The sequence below is a fragment of the Lagopus muta genome, chromosome Z (assembly GCF_023343835.1).
Source record: "Lagopus muta isolate bLagMut1 chromosome Z, bLagMut1 primary, whole genome shotgun sequence".
In the NCBI taxonomy this organism is placed as follows: domain Eukaryota; kingdom Metazoa; phylum Chordata; class Aves; order Galliformes; family Phasianidae; genus Lagopus; species Lagopus muta.
In genome coordinates, this window is record NC_064472.1 from 36823844 (window position 1) to 36849889 (window position 26046).

The following is a 26046-nucleotide window of genomic DNA, read 5'->3' on the forward strand; positions in this document are numbered from 1 at the left end:
CCATTTCATTACTTCTCTATAGGATTTGAATTGCTACAGTAGTTTCATGTCAGGCATGTCAGAAAACACATTCCATGGATCCCATTTAAAAATACTGAAATTACTTAGAAATACCATATTTCAAAAATGAGCTGAAGAACGTGAACATTTGTATGTTGAATGATGCCATTAGTAACCACAAATATAGGAAATTGAACTGAAATATAAAACTACAGTTGAAATTAATAAGCAGAAGGGTTAACTGGATTGATTGTCAGGCATTTCTATTATTAATAAAAAATCAGGGACACAATGGAATGTTCTTATTCTCCTTAACAGTGCTGATAACATTGAATAACAGTCGTATCAGCTTTACAGATTCATGTGAAAATGTTAACTAAAAAATGGAGTTTCAAATTCAGAATGCAGAAATAAGACTTGCAGAAAGACAAATTAGTAAATTCGGCTTTTAAAGCATATTTTGTGTGAGACTTGATGTTGTGGGTTCTATTGCATGACATCAGTCTACTAAGGATCTGCCCATTAAAGCATGAGATTTTCTATCAAGTAGGTACTATTCCTGACACTACTTTTAATATGATTATTCTCAAACTTTTTTGTTCATTATAATCAATATATAGTGACTATCCAGTTTTTTTAATCCTTTGCTATTCAACCCATACACTAAACTTTTAATTGAGAACTCATTTTAAGATTATATGAATGAAGCCAAAGTAATAGCTTTGCTGGAGCAGATGCAGGATGCTGAGTGTGGACTCTGAGACCACCCACTAACCTCTAGACCACAGTCTGGAAGCTAATGTTTAATGGGCATATCTGATGGCTTTTAGAGAAAAAAAATGCATATTATTAGCTGGGCTTAGCTTGTTCCCTAGAGTTTTATCCATATTCTGAAATCCACAGTTTCATTGTTGGTGGAGATCACAAACTTGGACATGAAATGGAACGGTCTGCTCAAGGGACAGTCACTTGTTTCTGAAGTGCCAGCATGCAGGAATTCAGAAAACATCATTCCACTGCAGCAGTCTATGCAATAAGAATGACTAATAAAAGGATGTATGGTGAGTTTGGTGACCTTGGTTACTGAGACTGCTGAGAAAGCCTGACAGTCCTTTAGATTAGAAAATTCAGGTGTCAGAATAATCGAAGCTTTGAAACCGTCAATATTTTAATTATGCAGGTTGTATTGTTCTGAATTACTGGTTTCCTGTGCCTGGGCTGTCATTGGTTATAATGATAGTCTGGACTACCATTGTAAAAAGGAGAACATTTACTTGAAGCGGCTTATTTTCTTTTATAAAAGGCAAAGCCTTAAAGCTTTCATTTTTTAATGAGCATAACAGATAGGAATACACAGGTCAGCAAGGTACTTTGGTATATCTATAAATTATAGAATCATCATAGAAGCACAGAAGGGCTTGGGTTGGAAGGCACCTTAAAGATCACATGCAGTTTCAACCCCTTGTTGTCAGCAGAGTTGCCACGCACTAGATCAGGCTGCACAGGGCCTCATCCCACTTGTCCTCCAGCACCTCCAGGGGTGGGGAATCCAGTGCTTCAACGTATTCCTCACTACTCTTTGTGTAAAGAATCTACATCTTTTTAATTTAATCTACATCCCAATTCTTTTCTTTAAAAACCATTTTCACATATCCTATCACTATCAAACCATGTCTAATATTGATCTCACTTTTGCACTCTTTGAGTACCGGAAGGCTCTAAATGTTCTAAATGTTACGTATGTCAGTAGTTTTTAGAATGCATTTGCCATGCAAGGGAGCTGATAAGGGATAACTAAAGACAGTAAAATTTAGGCACTGGAGTTTCCAAAACCCTCTGGGTTCTGCCTTTCCTCCTTAAAAGTTTTAGTTTATACTTTCAACACTTTATCTTCCTTTTAATTGGCTAGATGTTGGTCAATTATTTTCTATTGGGCTTAGAGAACTTCAGGCACATCTATTTCATTCAGTGATGAAAGCAGCAGTTCAAAGTAAATAAACAAATTCCAGCCTTGAGGGGAATAATAAAAAATGCAAATATTTACAGATTAATGCATCCTCTTCTCTTCATGATGATGACCTGCTTTGAGCGGGTGAAGAAATGAGTGCAGAGTAAAGGAAAGGTATTAGAGTTTAAATGCTTTTAGATAAGGTAAATAAATCACTTGTTGTGGAAAAGGGAGCTGGGAGCATCCATTGTTTGTCAGAGCTTACAGAAAATATATTGGGCAGCATGAGAGAGAAAGGGAGGATTATACAGCCACATATATTTTTCACTTCAAACTTAACATACTTCTCATATAATTCAGAAGGAAGACATTTTCTAGAAACAGTTGAATAAGTAGCATTTCTTGATAGCAAAAATCTGTCAAAGGAAGTATTATTTCCAAGACCACGATGCTAATAATATTTGTAATATTAAGATGCTTATCTGACTTCAATTTCCAATCTGATTTCAGTTCTCCAGCTATGTGACACAGAGAGAGAAAGCTAGTCCTTTGGATGTTCTCAATACTAAAACAAGTCACTTTGTTAGATATTTCTCTCTTGACCAGAAATTTGAACGTTCTTTATACACAAAGCTGGTAATATCTAAAAAAAAAAAGTTTAATATCTATTGAAAAAAGGCTTTATTACAAGAGATTAAAATCTCTCCAGTTGATATTTTAAAGTAGATGGATTTCTTTTTTTTTTTTTTTTTTTTTTTTCTTGTGGTTCTCATGAAGTAAAAAGAGTCAATATCGATCTAACAGGACAAAATATAAAATTCTCAAAAGAAAAAAAAAAGCAGTAAAGTAACAATAAGTTTCATTAAGTGACAAATCCTTGTATAAACTAAGTATCCCAGAAGAGTTAAAGGCAAAGAAGCATAGGGGACCTTGAGGCTGCAGAAGAAATGAGGACCTTCACTTTAATCCTACCTGTTAATTCAGAAAGCAGCCTTATCCAAGATGTTAAAACTTACCTTGTCATCACTTGGCCTGCTCAGTAGCATGCAAAAATGAATGATTTGCAAAAATAGGTGTGAATTAAGACTATGTAGTTTGATAGAGAAAATAGTCATGTGCCTCACTGTGAAAACTATCCAATATAAATGTGGTGCAACAAAAATAACATTTAAAATCACAAATCTTACTCAAAAGTACATGCTGTTCTATTAAATCTTGACTCAAAGGAAAATACACAATGCATTTTCTATCTCCAAACTTTTTCTTACAGAAGATGAAAGTAGTGCATCAAATTACATTCTGTTTTCAACAGGCAAGAAGATATTCAAGCTCAGGTGGCTGGAACCTCTTTATAAATAGAAAAAGAGGAAAATGTGGCCACTTCTCTTTTAATTGCTAAAGGAGATTTGAAGTTATTTTATGTTTATGTTTCTACAATGTCACACTTTGTGGTTTTTGCTTCACTTATTGCTGTTGGCTTTTTCTTTTTGTTTTGTTATTTTGTTTGTTGTGGGACTGTTTTGGTTTTTGTTAACTTTTCTGTTGACTGCACGTGCATCTTTTCTCTACCGTACTGAAATCACTATCCTGGTGCTCTCGTTTGCACCAAAGCCCACACAGAAAGCAAGAAAAAGAATTCCTCCAGTACTTTTGAGATTTGTGTTGCTGATGGGTAGTTTAGCATGTGCTCTATATGTAATTCACAGCCACCCAGCCAGTGTGAAGGGAATAGTAACAGTTCTTCCCGGTGCCCATTGGCAGCTGTGCCAAAGGCATCAGGATAAAACAGTGAATGCTCAAGTTCACAGCAATGCTCTGGTCAGTGTCTAACGATCTAAAACAGGAGCAAGAGCTCTGCAACTATCCAAAGACATGCTTTCCAAAGAGATGCCTAAGCAAAATCTGAGCCTTGGACAGTGTGAAATTTTGGGGAAAGAGACAGTATTTCTGTTGCCTGTGATGTATAAACCATTGTGCAAATCTGTGAGAACACTCTCCGAGAAAGATATTCACTACCCTTTATCATTGAAGATAGACAATCAAACAGTCATTGGATATGTGCTAGACACAAAGTAAATTGATTGGTTTATAAAAGGCTTCTTTTTCCATGCAGTGTGCAACATCTATTGTGTTTGTTCCCTTGCTGAAGTATCCATTTCTTGGTAAGCCTTTTCAGAGAACAGAAAACTTTACTTAGGAGAATAGCTTCAGTTCTCTTTCATTTGACTAAGTCATTGAATAATTGGTAATATATATACTTAAGGATAAAAAGAAATCAAGTCAATAGAATACTTAGGAATTACGTGTGTTTTGTACTTTGTCAAAAAAACATTGCTTTGAAAAAATATCTAGAAGAAGAAAAAGAAGAAAAGCCAATTGTCTACATTCTGCTTTTGATTTTAAAGTAAATCCACCAGAATCATAAATTGAAATGGATTTGAAAAATGATGTAACTGAATGCAAGATTTATGTATTGTTTCTAAAAACATGAAATAGGAAACTGAACCTTATCCCAAATATCTTTTCCTAAATTAAGGAAATTAATTTATACTTGCATAAGGTAAGAGTGAATCAAATCTTCCATCTTTATTCTCCTGACATAATTTACTTGCTAAATTAAGTTTTGATGAGCTTTAATGAGATAGGATCTCTCTTTAGCAACTCTGTCCTGCAGATAGGTAATAATCTGGGGAAAAGTTAGGGGGACTGAGACCTTTGGGAACTGTATAGATCCAAAATGCTTGCCAAGAAAAAACAATAAAATACAGGTAGTTGTGTTCAACCAATGAAGTGTTCTGCAGATACTCTTAAGTACATTATATTATGCCAGGAGCAGGAATATGCCTGTAGATACAAACTGGCTTTTTTAGATAAAATGAGAGATCTGCTTAAACCTCTATTAAGATAGTAAAAGTCAACCATTTTGTGTCCAGAAGTATCATCTGTAGCTCGTATTTGTGCTTTACAAAAGATTGTAAAAAATAAAAAAAAGTCATCTTCTGGCATTAACTAATTGCTGCCGGAGTCAGGAAAGCATTGTTCAGTTCCCTGTTCAAGCAGCAGGTTGGACTAGATGACTTCAGTACTCTTTGAATTATTCTGTGATTTTGTGATTGTTCAGCTCTACAGGTAAGCAAGGGTTGAGATCTGTGAAATTCTGTAGACTTTCACATTCTTGGAGTATCTTCTCTAAAACTGTTTGATATATTCTTCTTTGCTAAGTGTAATGCAGCATAATTGCTGCTTGCATAACATATTTTTTAGACAATTCCTTGTAATATAACTTGTAAATGTAGCTTCAAAAAGTGAAGCATTTTTGGTAGACACCCATAATGCAGTTTTATAGAAAGAGGCTTGGATGTGATAGGAAAAAAAAATAGTAACGTATTGTAAAAAGGTGTACTTGTCATTTGCAAGTAAATGATTGCCACTTTCAAGATTTACTCTTTGCACCAATCAATATGCTTGTAATGAGGACAGCCCCAGCATGTAGATGTGCATGAAGAGCTCATGTATTGTAGTAGCTGGATAATGGAGAGAATAGCATGCATAATATTCAAAACAAAATCTGTGTTTAGGATATGAAACCATATGCAGGGTATTTTACTCTGCAATTTGGATTGATGTTTGTCTTTAACATAAATGATTTTAAAACAAACTAACATTTAATTTGCAGGCTGGAAATCAACTATAAATCCTAAACAGTTTAAGCTAAATCTTTTGCTAATCTATGAAAAATATGGTCATACATTAATTAAGTGTGAACAAAAACATCTCAAAAGTTACCATTTCGACTGTATGGAATTTGCCAGTATCAGTTTTGCACTAGAATTCATGCATGTGATCTACATCCATTCAACCCCTGTAAAAGTGATATTTCATTTGAAGATAGCTCTTCATTCTTTTAAGTATAATCCATTCAATCTTTATATCATCCTCACTGCTCCTCTCTGTACCATGAGATGAGTATAGGCTCAGGTTTAGGCTTAGCTGCTGTTGGCTTTTGCTTGTTTTCTCATGTCCTGTATCATATAAAATAGTTTACTTCTCTGAACATTCAGAACAATTGGGAAAGCTTCACACAGGTGGCAAAATTTCATGTCCTCCCTGTCTAGCTCTCCATAGTAAATGCTGTTTAAATGTCTTTAAGAAGTAAAGGTAAGGCCATTATTCCTTTCACAGAATCATTATCTGATTGAAACTTGAAGTCTCTTTTTTTGTTGAAGAATGGATTACTTGCAGATAGTTCCAGAAGAAACATTAGGTGGCTGAAACACTAACCTGGCTGCTATGATGATCCAAAAGCACTTTTAGAAGCCCACACAGATTGAGTGACGTATTCTTCCTTTTCCCCGAGACAGTTTGTGTTAAATGGTGTTACACAAAATCTTTTTGTAGTCTCTCGTTCCTACTATTGTTAAAGTGAATAAATGCCATATGATTGCCCCAGGGAGCAAATAAATGGAAAAAAACCCTGAATCTGGGAATATTATTTATTATGTAGGACCACAACAAAACCAGGTTGAACCTTACTTTCTTTCCCATTTCCCTTCGACTGCTTGATTTCCTGATGTGCTGAAGATATAACATGGTTCTGCCTCTTATGTAAGTCTGAAATCGGAGCTAGCATGTGGTTTCTTTCAGCCCGTCAAACATGCAGAATGCTATATTCTGTTCAACAAGGCTGCTCAATACAGCATATGACTGTAAATCTTCTTTTTACGTACACTACAGTGGAGACCTTTGTCCCTAGTGATTTTCCAAGTTTTATTCATTTGTGAAGGGACTGGTGTTCAAGAGCTGTTTCAGGAGGGGCTGAGAGGGTCCAAAAAATAAAAATTTAAAATTAAAAAAAAAAAAAAAAGATGGAGTTCTTTGGAAAAAAAAAAAGCATAAAGAAACTGAAATTGGACAATGTTTAGATTTTACTTTTGTGTATTTATATATATATATATTCAATATTTAATTAATATTAATATATACTAATATATATTCAGTTTTATTTGGCTTGGAGAAGAGAATGCTCCGGGACACCTCACTGTGGTCTTCCAGTACTTGAAAGGATCTTACAGGCAGGAGGGGAACCAACTTTATATATGATCTAATAGTTTTAGAACAAGGAGGAATGGCTTTAAACTAAAAGAGGAAAGATACAGGTCAGAAGTTAGGAATAAATTTTTTGCTCAGAGGGGTAATGAGGCACTGGCACAGGCTGTCCAGAGAAGCTACAAATGTTTCATCTCTGAAGGTGTTAAAGGCCAAGTTGAATGGGGCCCCAGGCAGCCTGATCTGGTGGGTGGGGGTGGGGTGTGATCCACAACAGGGGGGTGGAACTGGGTGATCCTTAAGGCCCCTTCAACCTAAATGATTCTATCATTCTGTGATTCTATGAAATGTAAATCTGAAAGACCCTGAAGACAAGAAAACAATATTTTTTCTACTATGTATTGTCTTTAAGCTCCCAAAAGTTTTTACTCTTTATACTACTGTATAATCAAGCTAAGGCTTGGACTCATTTTTAGAAGTAGCTGTGAGCAAGAGCTAATAATGCTTCGTTTAGCTGCTTCTGAATGTAGATTTGACATGGCAGTTTGTATATGTCAGAAAGAAAGAAGGAATTAGCATCTGTAAGACCACCAGAAGTTTTCGTAGGAGACATACATCAAGCCAACACTGCTGAGCACACAGTTTAGACACTTCTTAAAAGTATATATTTAAGCCTTAAAGTCCTGTCAGTTACTGTATTTGTATTGCCAAGACTTAACTAGACTCCACAAAAATCATGTATTGTATTGCTATTAAGTGTCAGCTATCTTCTGCTTATATGTCATTTCAACCTAGATTTCAGAATAAAGCATTTTTGGAGATTTAAACCATGGTATTAACCCATTATACGCTGAATTTCTGAGCCATTAAGAAGCTTCACATAAATTAGTTTGAACAAATTGTGCCCAATGATTATCATTGTTAACACTGTCTCTGCAGAGCGATGACTAAACTGGCCAGTGTAATATTTTTCCCTTCTTACAGCTGGTATCACAACAAATTGTAACACCCTGGCAAGAAGTTGCTGATTTGGTATTGATCCGTAACAACCAACAACATGCACAGGCCAGTCTATTGTTCTGCAAACAGCTAGAATAAATACGCTGCTCAGAAAAGATCACATTTAAACTCAAATAGCTTCAATATGAATTTAAATAAGAATTTGCTTGGAAAAAAGATCTTCTTTTGCATAGTGTGAAGAAGTGCCTTGGGATGATTCACAATCTAGCACTATCTGAGATGGCATAAGATCTATGGGAGGCCCACTATCATCCTGAACAAGATGCTCCAGTAAGCAAAAAATGCAAATGTATGTGATGAAAAAAAAAACAGTGAATGAATAAAGAAATAGAAAGGTTTCTCTAGGTTGCATTAATTATCCCACAAGGACACAAAGGAGAAGGATGTATGTGTACTTTCTGTGTAGTTATATATATGTATATGAAATTCAAAGATCTGTGTTTTTCTGATTGGCTGTTCTTTTGTTTTTGGTAGGTTTTTTTATATTACACATAAATATGGTGGGAAAACTGTACTCAGTGGGTGAGAAACTGTGAAAATAGAGAAACAAATTACATGATAGTTGAATTCAATGTTGTTCTATCTATATTGAGAATAAAATATGATCTATTTTATAAATTCCTGAGAGAAGTTTTCACAGGCCTAAACAAAATTGTACATTAGAATACAGCATTTGGAAGATGTGAAAATTCTTATCACATTTTGGGGTTCATTTATTCATACAATCATCTGAAGTGAAATTTCAGACATTCATTTTATTGTAGTTAGTGGGTAAAAATGCTCAGCTCTCTTCTGTCTGTCCATCTTACTGATGTTGGCTTCACAAAAGATGTGAATTACACTCTTACTGGGATGATTGTAGTAAAATTCCCACCATAAATGTGTGAACTGTGTTGCGTACTAGACATTCATGTTACTTTTTGTGGAGGCTAAGGTCAATTTTAAGTTAGTTTAGACTTAAAAATGCATTTACAAATAAATGCCATAGAAGTTTGATGGTCAGCTGTCAGCACTCTCTTAATGTTTCTGTGTTTCTGGCCAGACAGTGTTGCCATAAAGCAGCAGAAATGATGTAACACTGGCAGAAAGCACCACAAAATATTAGATGTTTGCATTGAAATATTACATATAATGTTGTCAAAGAGGCACAGTAGAGAAAAAAAGTAACACAGTTTTAATAGTTTATAATTTTAAACAAAATCTTGTAAGTAACATCAGTGTAATACTATGAAAAAAACTTGCATGTCCAGTTTCAGTTTTTTTAACAGTGACTGAAATTTCTTGCCAGACTTTTTACTTCCTAGGGTATATTACTGTATCAAGGCTGGAAAGAAGAAGTAGATGCCTTTACTTGTGCATGTGTGTACATACGTTAAGGCAGAACAACCCAAGTTATCTGTTTACATGAGGTGTTATCATAATGTTATAAGAAGCATGAGAGTTAGCAGGATTGTTCATATATGTTGGTATGCATAAAAAACTTTCATATAAAATATACTGTAATTTATATGCATGCAGCTTATGAAATAAGATGAAACAGAAAAATAAAAAAAAGATTAATAATACTAGTAGAGTGCTTGAATTTACCTTTCAGCCACTACCTTTTTTCCAAATCCTCTAAAATCTTTAAAAGAGTCCTTGATTATTTGAAATTATTAAATATTTTGTAGGTTCATTAGTTCCATTATAAATATTATGATGTAATGTGTAATGTGTAATCAAATAGAATATAATTAGAATCAAAATGTATAACTTCAGAAATGTTTAGAGCCCTGCAAAAGTCACTGGATTTAATTGAAACAGTTAGAAGGTTAGGAATGATATTTTAAATGACTACTGAGATAGAGAGAGGATTTGAGCTACATTTACACATTTTTATATTTAGCTGAACTGTTCAACTGTAAATGTTTTTGATCAAGGAGAAAAAAAATTATGGGAATGGAAAAGTAAAGAGAGGCAAAAATGCAAGAAAATTTGGAAGCTCTGTCTGCAGATTATTGAAGTTCTTGGTCTTAGATTGCTTAGTGGATTTCATAGGGGTAAAAAGAGTAAAAAATATTTTTTTCAAAGCTGAAAACAAACTTCATCTCATACGTGGTATTTTGAGTCACTATTTTGAACTAAATCAGAATATTTGACAGACATTAGCTTGAAAGCTAATGCTAAAGCTGAGTTATAAATCTCAAATCAGTCTTGATTGCAGGAATGCAGAAATTGATATTACTTCTTGATGAAAGAATAAAAGAAGTTGAGAGGAAATTTTCATTCATTCACTTTCATCATTTTCATTCAGCAAGTTTCTAAACTTTGATTAAGTTCATCCACAGACTTTTAACAATTCAAGAACAATTTTGATAATTTATAGAATGCATAATTTAAAAAGGTACCTTGGACACCAGCCCACAGAACTGTAGTGGAAAGGCTTATGCTTTTGTTTATGTTAAGATGTTTATAGTTGCTGAATGCTGCGAAATCTTCCTTCCCACGTAATGTGATATGAATTATATGCTTTTTTTCTTTTTTTTTTTTCTGGATCAGGTCAGTTCAGCAGGAACTGGCATATGAAATAACCTGAAAGCTAAGGGGGACTGCAAACCATTGAATCATTGGTATTTCTTGTAGAATAGGACCATAATTTGTATTACTGATATATAATTTATATATAATTTATATAGATATATAAATATATAATATATATATTATATAGTATTTAATTTGTATAAAGCAAGGTTTGTAAGCAAAACTGTCTGGTAGGTCTGCTATAGAGGATACTTTATTATGTGCCTGCTATTATAAAGCTTTTAGAAGATTTTGAGCAACTGGTATTTGTTTTGGCTAGTCTAATTTCTGTAACCAGTCTCTACATGGTAAATTAGAAACCAACATAAATATTTCAGTAGCAAAACATGCTAACCTTTTTTCATATATGCCAATAGCCTCCTTTGTCCTCCCTTCTCTATGCACAGAAACATTTATCAAAATTCAGCCTGCAGTTATGATGCTGAATATGTATGACATGGTTGAATACAAAACTGAATACAATTCAGCACTGGACAGCACTTTTGGAAAGATGAGTGAATCAGGTTAAAACTGCTTCATTTCTATGTTTGTCTGCAGCATGTATTTACATTAATTTTCCAAAAATGAAAGTCGATGTGGTGACGATGATGATAAAATTTCCTGTTTCACCTAGTGACACAGGAAAGGGACAGCATGGATGGAGCTATAAACAGAACTATCACTTCTTCTAATTGGTTCTTCTAGAACTAATTAGAACATAACAGATTTCTTCTCATAATAAGACCTGTTATTAAAACCTGTAGTTTTTAATCTTCTGTTCATGACCAAAAAAAACCAACCAAACAAACAAACAAAAGAAGTAAGTTAACAGTGTTCTGACATTTAACATACTGGGACTTTTAAAATACAAAATAGAAATAACTGTCTCTCATCAAGAAAAATAAATATATTGTAACTATTTCTAAGTCTTCTATGTTCTGGAATTCATGCTGTAAATTCAAATGATGAAATTAATTTGCCTCAACGTTGTATATTCATAACTGAAGGAAAAAAAAAAATCTTGTAGGGTTATGTCCTGTTTGAGCATGCAAGAAGTACCTACAATATACTGAACTCTGCAAAGATGCTTTACACTGAATGTTTGAATGGTAGATGGTCAGAATTTAGAAAAATTGTCCTTGCACAGCACTACACTTTGGAAGAGGTATTGTATTAATTAATAATCTACCCTATGAATGCAACTAATAGATGTTTGTAAAAGGTGATTAGATACTCTCATACATGTGTTGGTTTAATAGTGTGATCATAAAGTTGTAAACTCTCTCCAGAAAGCAGCAGCTTGTTTTTGAAACATAAAGAATGAAGTTCATAAGTAACTGATTTAATAGATGCACAGCATTTTGGTAACAACGTCTTCACCAGTGATAAATTACAATTTAATCTTGTAATTCTCAAATTTGACACACCGTAAAGGTAAACTTGGACAGGCTCTCATCTATGGTAAATTACTAGTTCCAACAAAGTCAGAGTAATTACCTGAATTTACAGTAGCTATGAAACTAGGATCTGAAGCTTTACTTGGCATGAATTTCACAGATCAGGTGCCTGTGTTCAGATACACAGGTAGTGAAGGACCTCATTCTCAGAAGCAAGTATACAGAGGTACTGTGTAGGGAATATTTACTACATGTACAACACATATTTCTAAAGACATACTGCTACTTTATTCTTAATACTTACTGCACATACTGAAATCACTTGCAGCTGGACAGCATAACATGCACACATATATATAAATATATAACATATTTATACACACACACACATATATGTATATGTATATACACCTAACCATAAATGAATATATCTGAATTCTCTTACATATAACTCTATGCTTCTTAAATTGCCATAGTCTTTTACTATTACAGTGCAAGTACAGTAAGTATTAAAGGGTTTCTAAAAGAAATTTTCCTGTTGTTTTCTGCCAATGGTGCACTTGTCACTTGAAATTTATTCATTAGTCCAAAAAAAAAAAATGTCACTGAGGTTATGTAGGTAACCAGGTCTTGTAACTGCTGCTTTTGTGGAACTGATCTTCATCCTCAGAGATAATGTCTAATTTTCTGCTTTTATTAATTTGTCCAATATTCAGATAGATTTAGCCTATTCTTAATGATTTATGCAGTTTTGATCAGATATGTAAATTACTGTAAAGAGTTTTAAGCGTTTACATTGAAAACAAGTGAATTGATTTCCTCTGATGGAACGAGAGATTGGCTCCTGCATGCTTCTGTGTAAAATAACACATTTATGCTACTGAAGGAAATAATAGCACATTAGCACCCCCAGACATTTATCAAGCTTCTTATTAATAATAGATGGCCTTTCCTTCCATGGCTTTATCTATCTGCAATAGTAACTGGGGAAAACAACTTGTCAGGTTTTAACTTGGAATCAGGCGGGTTCATAAATGAAATATAAACTGTGGTGGGAGCAGCACAGTAATGGCAAGCTTTAGTCTTATGGCAGCCAATTACCTTTGCTTTATTACAGTTACTACTGTTAATTTCTCTGAAGGAGAAATGCCTGAATTCCCAACTTTACAGATGTATAAGCATCGTGCAACAATACTTGCGAGTGTTTTGATGATTTCTGGGTGCTATACTCTCAAGAAAAAACGCATCCTACAACTTCAGATGTGAAAACCAAGTTAAAAACAAACAAACAAACAAACACTATTTTCCACCAGGAAAAGTCATTCACCCATGAGAGAATGTTTAAAATAGTAGTAATAATAAAGCTTTTACATATGGAAAGACAGAAATTTTAGAAAATTCAGTAATGAACTCGTCCCACTGAACTAACATGCAAAAAAATATATGATATTCAACTTAACTTCCTGCACATTACTTTTATAATTTCAAGGACAGTGTACATAACAATAACTATGACTAACATGTGTTAGACATCATATGACTAACAATAGGCATAGTTCCATACAGCTTGTGTGACAAATCAGTCGTTACCTTAAAATAGATGCATTCTAATCTGTTTAATAGGACACTGTAACTGTTCCTGATCTGCAAAAAAATAATTTTGCCTGAGCTTTATCACTATTAATTTATAAGTAGAGACTGATTTTTCTCTCTCGTAAATTGAAATATAAGAGGGAATAATTTCCCTTGCTTTCATGGAATATTACTAGAGAGGTATGGGGTGATATATTATTTTATCATCATGTTACAATTAAAGAAGGAACATTTGAATGACCCACCCTCTTCTTAAGGACTTTAGTGCATATTAATTAATTACAGGATTAACAGAAATGCTTCTGCCTGAAGAAATCAGAGACATTTCTGAAATAACTGTGATGCATTATTAATTAAGGAGCTGGATGTTCCTGGGCTTGTCTCCAAACTCTGAGAGTGCCCAAGGAAAAAGGTCTAGCTCTGCTGCTGGAATTACCCACCACAGCTGAGTTGTGGTAACTAGAAGAGCCCCTTAACATTTGTAGCAGGAAATAGGGCAAGTAGAAGACTGAAATTTGTGTCCTCCACAGTATATGTATCCAATTTGTGATGTGTAATTTGTGATGCTCGGGTACTACTCTGTTTTTAGAAACTGAGCTAACCAACCTTGAACCATAGGAACCAAAACTTGTTTCTTTCAATGGAAAAACTTATTTATGGAAGAAAATTTTTTATTATGTGATATTATTTAAAGCCTAGACAGAAACAAACAAAAAACAAAACAAAACAAACAAACAAACAAACAAACAAACAAACAAACAAAAAGCGTTAAGGACACAGGGTTAGAAAAAAAGATACTGAGTATTTGTCTTTTCCTTAGGTTTCACTAATTTACTGCAGCTGTTTTTTCAGTTTCATCAAGTTGTAAAATCATAGCTTAGACATGACTGTGCCATTGTGAAATGAAAATGTACATCAGAGTACCAACATGCTTTTTGTTGCTTTCCCTTTGGTTGTTTTTGTTTAAATCTGAAGATGATCAGTATTGAAAATCAGAACTACTCACGAAAGCAGATAGGCCACGTTAGGAGGTAAGAATATTTGGATCAAAAATAAAAGTACTGAGGAGAGAAAGAACAAATTTTTTTTTTTCCCACTACAAACACAGCCTTTTCTAGATGGAAAAAAACAACGATGTGGACTGTTCAAGTTTCTATTGCAAAAAGTATTTCAGTGTTTTTTCAGGGCAGAACCCCCAGAAGACACAACAGGAGGGTAATAAGAAAGATCATCAACGTTACAAGAAGGCATAGGTGAAATCTTTAACTTTCAGAAATGACAGGGAGTTAAATACATCTCAAATCAGAATCAGGTGCTCATATATCTGATTTATCTAGTCTCACGCAATGCTGAAGATGAGATGTCTCTGATGTACTTTTTGTAACATGCCTGTAGTGGACCCTTGAATTTCCTATTTCAGAATGACAAAACCTGTAAAATACCCAAATTTTTCACATGACAATAAAATGCTTTCCCACTGTATCTGAAACAACTTCAGCAGTCCTTTGCAGGATGGTCAGTGAGTTGCAACAGATGAAGCCAGGTAACTGGTTGTGCACGGTTCAGATTGTACTCTTCTGTGGTTTAAGCTGTCAGTTCAGTTGACAGTTTCAAGCTTTGTACATGTTTTTCCTTTTCTGTTCCCCTCTTTAGAACAGATACGTTTATAGTATGCTTTGCCAAATCTGGAGAGATGGAGCCATATGTTTCTATTTACGTTTTTGGGAATTTTTCAATCTGAGCAGGCATTCCTCTAATTCAATCTGTCATTCCAGGCTATTTTCACTGTAACCATCCCTCAAACCTCACAGCTTTTAGCTGTGTGAAAGGCTTTCTGTACTGGACAGAAATTTCCTAACTGTATTGTGAACAGCTGAAAACATAAACAGTTCCACAGATATCTTTTGCTATAAAGTTCTCTATGACAATGCCAGGATTATTTAATTGCAAAATTTGAAGAAGAATAGCCACAGCAATTAAAAATATGCAACTTGTGAAACCATATAAAGCTTCCTTTTGCAGTCTCATTGATATTTCTGCACTACTATATAAGTAACTTTAGATGAAAGTGTTTTCCATGCTGCTATCTGCTCCTTAGTTTTGGATAGAACACATCTTCAGTTACTCCACTGAGTACTATACACTGCACTCTTTCACAAATTTTAACACATCCACCAATATTGTTCCATTAATTAAAATTGCATAAGGTTTTATAGTATTTGTATTTGCTCATATAATACTCACGTAACAGCAATTATATGAGAAATATCCCTTGCAGTTTTAAGAGGAGTAGTTTTATTGTAATTGTGACTTTGTCTTGAGTTGCTGTCACGCATGCTGAAATATCAGAGTCTTATTTGGACAGTGAGTACAATGGCTGTGAAAATGTTTTATGTGCTTTACTTACAAGTTTTCAGCTGTTCTGGTGCTCTGACCATGTAACACAAAATCTTTTCAGGTAAGGCAAGGTAGATAGATTAAATAGTTCCATTAGGGTCTTTTCATTATCTTCATTTTTCTGAGAGTAGTGAAAACTTAGCACACTATTCATCCCCTTTCTGGCTCTTTACAGAATATCTATGTATTTATTGTCAGAAAGAACAAAAGAAAAATAATTTATTCTCCCTCACACTTGTTTGGAAGCCTTTTCTAATGGAAAAATCCAGCCTGTGTGCACTTTTCAGATGTAAATGTAGTAAAAACAGGTAGATTGCTCTGAAAGTGAAGCCTCCTATTTATTTCTCTGGAAATACAACAGATGAAAAGAGCAAAATAATACTGACAGTAAAATCACAGCTACAAAACACAATTTTTCACCATAAGCACTACCACTAGCTATGCATTTTCTCCGGTGAGGAAGAATAGCATGAAGGCCATGCTCATAAAAATCTGAGCCAGTGGAGGTTGCCCACTGTTGCTCTTGTCATTGCTGAAATGCACCACCCACCACCTCATTGTGTTCGCATCCACTGGTCTCAGATTGCCCCTCTGCTGAGGTCTGTCACCTGGCACCAAAATGTAAGGAAGAATTGGTGGGAAGGTTCAAAATTTAGATTTAGTTTAACTTTCCTTTTTCAAAGGAAATTTTAAAAATTGTGGAAATATCAGAAATCACCAGACCAAAATAAGGATAGAAAGCAGCCTTGTTTTCAAACATTACTTTCTCAGTCTTAGCCTTGTTCTTTCTATCATTTAGAAGCCAAGAGATTCTGGCATGCAGCAATTGGGTAGCATTGTCTGATGATAGTGCAAGTAGCACAGGTCTTTGATAACCGAAAGTGCACTGTGGAAGTTCATATTCTTGCTGGTAATTAGCCATATTTACATAAGCATAAAAATGGACTTCTTTTTATACTTCAGTTGGTTGTTGTTAACTGTAATGGCACAAAGTTGCAGAGTTTAGAAATAGATACTAGACAACTGAGACATAGTCTGGTATGTTTCTTTTACATATGGACTAGAATTTTTTACAGAATAGTCTAGACAGTGGCAGAATGCAGTGAGGCAACAGCCCACACATAACTTTCGAACCAAATGCTTAAGAAGGTTTCTGAGCTCTTCTCCCACCCAGTGATTTTGATAAGGAACAGGCTAACATATTCAGAGGAATTTTAGGTCCCTCTGAGTATGGATTATAGAGAAAAGTCTACATATGAGCAGTTCCATTATTCTGAACTTTGATAGTTGGGACACACCTTTGTGGACTAAGGATGGATTACGAAGAACAGAGAAAGAGCTGGCCATTGCTCTCTGAAAGTCAGTCTTGGAGAAGAGGCAGCAGTTTGTCAGGAAAACTCCAGAAGAGAAGAATGCTATCATAGGCATAGGGTAAGGATCAACAGATTTCATGAATGGAAGAGGGAAATGTGTAAAAACAATTAGAAGTGTGGTATTGCCCAGTATTTGATGTCAGTAGTTTGGCAAGGAAGAAATCCAGAATCTGCTCATTTAAAACAAGTCATCAGATTTCTCACTGTTCCACTCAAAGCTTATGGAAAGGGAAAGATTTGAAGACCATCAGAGCACAGATCTTAGGCTGATGAAAAAGTTTAGAAAATTGATAGGATAAAATACTTCTGCAGTAAGTGGAATACATAATAATATTTTGGCATCAACAAATGAAAAAGAAACTTTGGCTAACCCATTGCTTTTGAGCTGCAACAACTCTATGCAAAATGTACAGATCTCTCAAGGGCAGTTTTTCTTTATTTTTCTGCAATGTGAGTACGTTTATGCTCTATGCTCTAGGTGTTTTTAGGCAGAGACATCTTTTCAGTGGTATATGCTTTGATTATCAGAATGATCCTCAGTAGCTTGCAGTGCTGTGCTTATGCCCAAAGTTTTTGAATATGTGAGGCTGCCATTTGCCAATAGTTAAGCAGTCAAAGTGATACGGTGTGTGACACCAACAAACAGTGTAATTTTATGCATGAAACTCAAAAAATACCATGCCTGTGGTGTACGATCAGCCTGTTGTCCTTTTTAAATGCACATAGGATATGTCCATACTGCATATGACAGGGCAGGGTTAGAGCTCCCTGAGAGCTCAACTAAAGACTAGGTAGACACTTGTGTACAGAGGGAGATACATCATTCCCATTTTTCCTCCACATCTTCACAGAAAAATCTCCATAGCCCCAGAAAATATACCCTTAAATGCTTCACTGACATCACTTTAGATTTATTAAATTGTTAAGTATAATTTTGAACACAGGAGAATAAACAAGTTGTTATGAGTGAAAAACTGAGTTAATCTGCAGTTTAAAGTTTTCTGTAATTTGTCTCAGGCTTTTCATATTCAGTGTAAGAGAAAGTAAACGGTACATTACTAGCAGAGATATACAATAATGAACTGAAAAGAAATTTTTTTTCTAGTGGAATTCAAGCATAATTTTTTGTCATTGATGTTGTTTATTATTTCGATTAACAACCATGGCACAATTATTAGGGATGTAATGACTTTAAAAAAATGCTTGGCTTCATTCATCTGGAGAAGGCTTTGGTTCTACTATAGGAAGTGACTGAAATGTATTTTGTGATCTTAGTTGTGGAAAATTGCAAGAAAGATCAACAGAAAGTAGTCACTGTGTAACTATAGATCAGCTTTCTGTATTTTCATAGTTTTTTCTGTTTTTCTTTTTTCTTTTCCTTTTTCTTTCCTTCTTCTTCCTCTCTTTTTCTATTTCCTCTTTTCTTTTCTTTTCTTTTCTTTTCTTTTCTTTTCTTTTCTTTTCTTTTCTTTTCTTTTCTTTTCTTTTCTTTTCTTTTCTTTTCTTTTCTTTTCTTTTCTTTTCTTTTCTTTTCTTTTCTTTTCTTTTCTTTTCTTCTTTTCTTTTCTTTTCTTTTCTTTTCTTTTCTTTTCTTTTCTTTTCTTTTCTTTTCTTTTCTTTTCTTTTCTTTTCTTTTCTTTTCTTTTTTTCTTTTCTTTTCTTTTCTTTTCTTTTTTTCTTTTCTTTTCTTTTCTTTTCTTTTCTTTTCTTTTCTTTTCTTTTCTTTTCTTTTCTTTTCTTTTCTTTTCTTTTCTTTTCTTTTCTTTTCTTTTCTTTTCTTTTCTTTTCTTTTCTTTTCTTTTCTTTTCTTTTCTTTTCTTTTCTTTTCCTTTTTTCTGTTCTTTTTTTCTGTTCTTTTTTTCTGTTCTTTTTCCCCTCTCTTTAACTTCCAGGCATTTTAAAACACATTCTCATTATTGACTGATATCAATAAGGACCACCCCGGCAGGGTTGTGCGCCCCTGCTATCCAGTGTTTATGTCAGTTTCTTTTCATCTAGGAGACAGAAATTACAGCACACTACTGCCAACATAGAATAGAGCAGCCCCTCCATCATTTTTTGGGGTGTAGATTTGTGTCTGTGTGTACCTTTCTGTCTATGTGTGAAGCACTAAAATAAAAAGGAGAAGATAGAGTATCATGAACCCTAGAGTAGAGCTTCCACCTCAGGAGAGAGAAGCACAACTTTATTTAAGTAAACAAATATTAAAAATAAAGAGTGTGTCTCTTCATCTTGATGATGGGCCAAAGAATAAAATCATCTTAGATCTTTAAGTTGTTCTTTATAGTTGTGAATGGCACCTTCTGTTTTTGAATATTTTTCTCCTGGTTTCACTAATGCTAAAATTCTAAACAATAAATGTTCCTGGATGTCTTTGCAGTAGTAGTAGTAGTAGTAGTAGTAATGGTAGTAAGTAAGGTTAGAAAATTTAAAACAAATTTTTGCTGTTCATAATTTTTTATTTGTTCAAACATCCAAACTAAAAAAATCTATCCTGACAGCAAGCTCAGTATATGAAACCCCATAATTCTCAGCCACATACTTTCAATTCATCTTTTACTTTCTCAATTTCATTCTGTTTATTTGAAAGGAGATCTATATTTAGCATATTTGTTCTTTCAAATCTCTATTGGTCTACAGGGCTTTGTGTTTTGAAGAGGATAACTGAGATCAGAATCCTCCCCAAAAAATAAAACAGCCAACAGCAGCATTTATGCATGTCATTTGAACTAATGAATTTCTCCATTAATCTTATATTTTAGATGGCAGCTTTGGCGCTTTTATTTATTTTGCTTAGCAACTGAAATGCAGAGTTCCTGTGAGCCTGATCTGACAACCTTCACCACAAAGGCAGAGCTCCTGTTGTTAGACAACTGGACTTAATGATCACAGCAAGCAGGATTGAAATTTTATTGGTGAGCTTCTGCGTGACTGTGACAGTGTTGACACTAAATCAAATTCAATTAGCAAGGGCTTGCTAATGAGTTATACTGCTTTGCAAAGTAGAAAGGACAAAGCATTTTGCAATCTCTAGCCTGCAGACTAGTTACTCTCTGTGTTAACAGAGCAATAGCTTAAGGAACCACTGCAGGATTTTCTCCTTAGATTAACGTTAAAGAATGCTTTGCTAATGAATCCCTGAACAAATGCGTTGTGTGTTACTGGAGAGGGGGGTAGCGGGAAAGAAAACACAAGTGGCTTTTTTGTCCTCGAGTGCTCTTGAAGTGATTTGTAAGACCAGTGCATAGCACGGAGAGCAGGGGAAGCCGCGTCAGCAGAAAGCAACCTGACCGACATGGGCACTGCGGCAGAAGCACATCCAGCCACCACAGGCAGCGCTCCCACAGGCAGCTCCATGGAGAAGGTGGCCTTCACCAGAAGGGCTCGGCAATTGCCCCGTGTGGCTGAGGTCTCACCCTGACCATCAGGGCAGTCAGATGAGCCTTCAAAGGGCATGGCAGCTTTTCTGATGCTAGCATTCCCGTGGGTAGTGGAAGTTGCATGCAGCCACCTTGCTGTCCTTGTGTGTTTCCCACTTCTTGTTCAGCAAAAGGGCCTGTCTGTGTGGGCAAGGCATTTGCTGTGTTAAGACATGTTGAAATCTATTTCATAATGTGTGAGATGGCTCCCTGTTTAAATTATAGAGTAGCAGTAAAAATAATAGTTTCCTCTTTAAGACAACTGACAAGTCCAGCACTGAATTCTAAGCAAGTTATATGTGTGTCATTCAAACTGAATTGTCTCCTTTATAGTCTTCTATGAATGTGTCAATATTAGCTTACTGTGATGTTTCAATTAAACTTTTTGAAATATTTGAATTGATACTGGATGTGACATCTCCTTAAGTTTGCACATACACTCTTAGCTTTAATGTGTATGTATAAAATCAATGTCACATACTGATGTCATATGATTTCATAATTTGGGCTGATATTTTTCTCCAAAACTGCTTATCTCCCTCTGTATAAATGTTCCTGAAAATTTTAACATTTCATCTACATCCAGAACAAAGGTTTGATGACAGGACTTCATGTTGTCCAAACTGAAAGTATCATCAAAATGAAGCTATGTATTACTGTGTCACTAATTTCTTCAAATTAGCTCTGGAAAACTTTTGAGCATACATGCATATTCTTATCATGTTAAAATATATATATATATATGAGAGAGAAACTATGCATAACACATTGCACCGACAGCAATTTTATGGTAGCTGCAGTGAAATCAGAACAGAGCTGGTTTTTGTCCAAAATTTGTGAACGAGACTGAAGAAGCTGTTACATAACAGCTCAGCCCTTACCATAGTCTGTCTAATGGTTTTGATCCACTGATTTATTATTTCACCTCCACTGATGTTTTTTTATGAGTCAAAGCTGTTCAATAAATTCATGAATCCATGCTGCAGTTCACTGTGTTCTAGTTTTGCACTGCGTGGACCATGAGTTACACCTAGTCATCAGAATCGTCAGGCACGTTGATATAGATGTAAAGACAAGAGTGAGGAAATGTAATACCGATAGCACCAGACTTTGGAGCAAACACTGGTTGTTCGATAGAGGCAGACAGATTCTCAGACCTACATATCCTTCCATTACCATGGAGATTCACCTCAGGGAAAATACATTTCACACATGATCTGGAGAGACACTGCAGCGCTTTGGAGCTATATTTCAAGTAACTGCTATTTATACTGGACATCTGACAGGCTTGTAGTAAGCAGGATATTCCCCATTAAATTATCTGAGTCAAGGACCAGAGCTGGATCTGGAAACCTGTGGTCCTATGAGCCTTCCTGAAATCATTTGCTTCAAATTGTGTTCTTCAGAGATGGGGCAAGTTCACAGATTCTATATGCTTCTTTCGGTAAAGTCTTCCCATTCTTCAGCTGCTGCTCTTTAAAGTTGGCATCTGTATATCTGGGTAAAATAATGTAAAAATAAATATATTAATATTTATGATGTATTTGAATATCAGTGAACATCATAAAAAAAGCCTTCTTAGAAAATTAGGAATTCTGTTTCTAGAGCAGTGTTGTGCATTGTGTACTGTAAATAAGACCCCAGGCCAAACATTGAACAACTAGAAGAGAACAAGTTATTGACTGTTGCTTTTTCAATGAATACCATCTACCCTACTGGTAAATGAGGTAGAGTTCTAGGGAAAAATCAACCCTGAATCTAATAATTAAGGTTTGTATTGTACTGCTTACACACTAGATAGAAGAATTAATTTAGGTATTCCTTAACCTTGAATCTGTTTCCTTAATGAGATTCTGCTAACTTAGATAGTGAGTTATGCATGCTTTGTAGCATGAAGGACAACACTGACCATAAGATGGCTCCGTGCGGTCTAAGCATTCAATCAGAAACAGCATGAAAATACAGTATTGGTTCACCAGTGAATCAGATTATGTTTTACATTTTCCCTTGCAGAAGACCAACGTAAAAGGAGGCTGGAGCTCCAAAGCTTTTATTTCAACTCTGCTATTAAACTGGCAATTGCCTTTGGGCAAATTATTTAATCAGCCTCTGATCTTGGTTATGCTGGTGAGCCTGAAGTAATTCAATCAAAAACAAAGAAATTGAACTGAATTTACATGACCACAACAGATCAAACTCTGTCTTTAGAAGTTCAGTGTAAGATCTGGAGGAGGGTATAATTGTTATTTATTGCTTTATTTCAAACATGAAATTTTTACATAAGTTTTAACCATTATCTATTCTGCAAGTTTCCTATCCCTTCTACATGATGGCAAAACAAATATTTTTGGAAGATAGGAGATTATTTTTTTTCCTATTGTGACAATATTTCAAATATCTTGTCTACCACTGGGAATATTATTTTGGGCAGGTACATGAAATTGATGTACCAGAAACAATTAAATTGTAGCATCTGATCAGTCTAGAGCATGATTCATTGGAACCTAAAAACTGTAAATTATTTCTGTATAGTGATTAGCTCATGATTCACCTTTAGCTGGTGGAAAATCATGAGTAGCATGGAAGTTACGTTTTACTAATGCTTTGCATACTGTGACACATAAAGATTTCAATATAAGAAAAGCTTCAGAGTTTTCCTGAAGGAAGAAATCATATCTTGTTGATAATTAATGCATAAAATGAGAGTTCCAGAGCCAGGAACCGAACCCTTGTTTTTGTTCCTATTTTCCACCTCTAATTACATCACTGCCTCTTGAAGATAAAAAGTCCACAGAATAGTATTAATTGGACTATAAATTATGAGCCTGCTTTCACAGAACCACATAACCACAAGGGTTGAAAGGGACCTCAAGAGGTCATCAAGACCAACCTCCCTGCTAAAACAATAAGTCTCACAGGTAATAATGAGACAATAAGTCTCATAGGTAAGCATCTAGCCATGCCTTGAATATCTCCACAGAAGGAGGCTCCACAACCTCACTGGGCAACCTGTTCCAGTGCTCTGTCATCCTTACCATTAAGAAGTTCTTCTGCATGCTATTATGGAACTTCCTACGTATGAGTTTTAGGTCATTACTACTTGTCCTTTTGCTACACCCCACCAAGAAGAGCCTGCATTTGCCTCCCAGCTCCCTTCAGATATTTATAATCATTTATCTGATCTCTCTCAATATTCTTTTTCCAAGGTGGAACATACCCAGGTTACGTAGCCTTTTCTCATACTGGAAATGCAGCAGGCCCTTTATGATCTGGGCTCCATCAGGAGAGGGGTGGCCAGCAGGGACAGGGACGTGATTGTCCCTCTCTACACGGCTCTTGTAAGGCCCCATCTGGAGTACTGTGTCCAGGTGTGGAGCCCTCAGTACAAGAAGGACGTAGAGATTTTGGAGAGGGTCCAGAGGAGGGCGACTAAGATGATCAAGGGGCTGGAGCACCTCCCCTATGGGGACAGGCTGAGGGAGTTGGGCTTGTTCAGCCTGGAGAAGAGAAGGCTGCGGGGTGACCTCATTGCAGCCTATCAATACCTGAAGGGAACCTACACCCAGGAGGGGAGTAGACTCTTCAAAAGGGCTGACAACAGCAGGACTAGGGGAAATGGTTTTAAGTTGAAGGAGGGAAGATTTAGGTTAGATGTTAGGGGGAAGTTCTTTACTAGGAGAGTGGTTAGGCCCTGGAACGGGCTGCCCAGGGAGGTTGTGGATGCCCCGTCCTTGGACGTGTTTAAGGCCAGGCTGGACGGGGTCCTGGGCAACCTGATCTGAATGTGTATGTTTGGTGGCCCTGCTAGGCAGGGGGGTTGGAACTACATGATCCTTGGGGTCCCTTCCAACCCGGGTGATTCTGTGATTCTGTGATTCTGTGATTCTGTGATCTTTTTGGATCTCCCCTGGATTTCTAAGAGATCCCTGTCTTTTTTGAACTGAGAAGTCCATAAGTGGACATAGTAGTCTAAATATGGCCTTACTTGGGTAGAGGGGGAGGATCACCTCCTGCTGGATATGCTCTTTTCAATTTATTCCAAGATATCACTGGCCTTCTTGACTACAGGGGCACACAGCTAGCACATGGCCAATCTTTTTTCCACCAGGACCCCAGGTCCTTTTCCAATGGAGAAGTTCATCTCCAGCGGGTCATCCCCTAACCTATAGTGATGCACATGCAAGACTCTTGCTCTTGTTAAACCTCATCAGGTTCCTCCTTGCCAAACTCTCCAGTCTTGTGTTTCTTGTTTGTTGTTGTTCCAAGTGTGTAAGCCACTCCTAGCTTTGTATCATCAGCAAACTTGCTAAGAGTGGACTCTTTCCCTTCATCCACGTTATTGATAAAGATATTGAATATTCATATTCAGCACTCACTCTTGGGGAACACCTTTAGTTGCTCTTCACAGCTGATGACAGCCCTCTGATCTCTGCCAGTCAGTCAGTTATCAAGGCAATTAATTGTCCACTCATCTATCTTCCACTTTCTTAGCTTTGTAATGAGGATATTGTGGGAGACAGTATCAAATGCCTTGCTGAAGTCAAGGTTCACAACATCCACTGCTCTCCCCCATCTACCCAGACAATGATGATATCATGGAAAGCTACCAGGTTGGTCAAACATTATTTCCTCTGGGTGAATCTGTGTTGACTACTCCTGATAACCTCCTTCTCTTCCAATTTCTTGGAGAGGGTGTCCAATATAAGTTGTTCCACCACCCTTCCAGGGATACAGGTGAGGCTGACTGGCCTGTAGCCCAGATCCTCCTTCTTGCCCTTTTTGAAGATTCGTGTGACTTTGGCTATCCTCCAGTCTTCAGGCACCTCTCCTATTTTCCGAGACCTTCCAAAGATGATAGAGAGAAGAAGTTTAGCAATCACCTCTGCCAGTTCTCTCAGCACCTGTTGTTGCATGGTGGATATATGTGAAGTTCACTATCCTTTGTAGAACAACTTAATTATAGTATAAAGACATGAGGTTTGAATAAAGTTGTCAATGAGAGAAAAGACATTGATGCAATGGGAAGCAGACCAATGATTCCTTGTTGATTGATCTTATTCATGGAATCATAGAATCATAGAATGACTTAGGTTGGAAGGAACCTTAAAGATCTTCCAGTTCCAACCTTCCTGCTATGGGCAAAGTTGCCAATCACCAGATCAGGATGCTCAGTGCTCCAGAGGGAATAGCCCTGCATTCCTTCAAGGATGGGGTATGGACAGCCTCTCTAGGAAGTCTGATCTATTGTCTCACACTCTATACTGGAGCCATTTATAGAGATGAGATGCTTGCTT

The 26046-nt window shown here is 35.9% G+C and overlaps 1 protein-coding gene across 1 annotated transcript in view; it reads left to right on the forward strand.

The window, feature by feature from the left end:
- The window catches only part of RORB (RAR related orphan receptor B), a 138054-nt gene that overhangs the window by 36665 nt on the left and 75343 nt on the right, over positions 1-26046 (forward strand). The gene's annotated exons all lie outside the window — the stretch shown is intronic.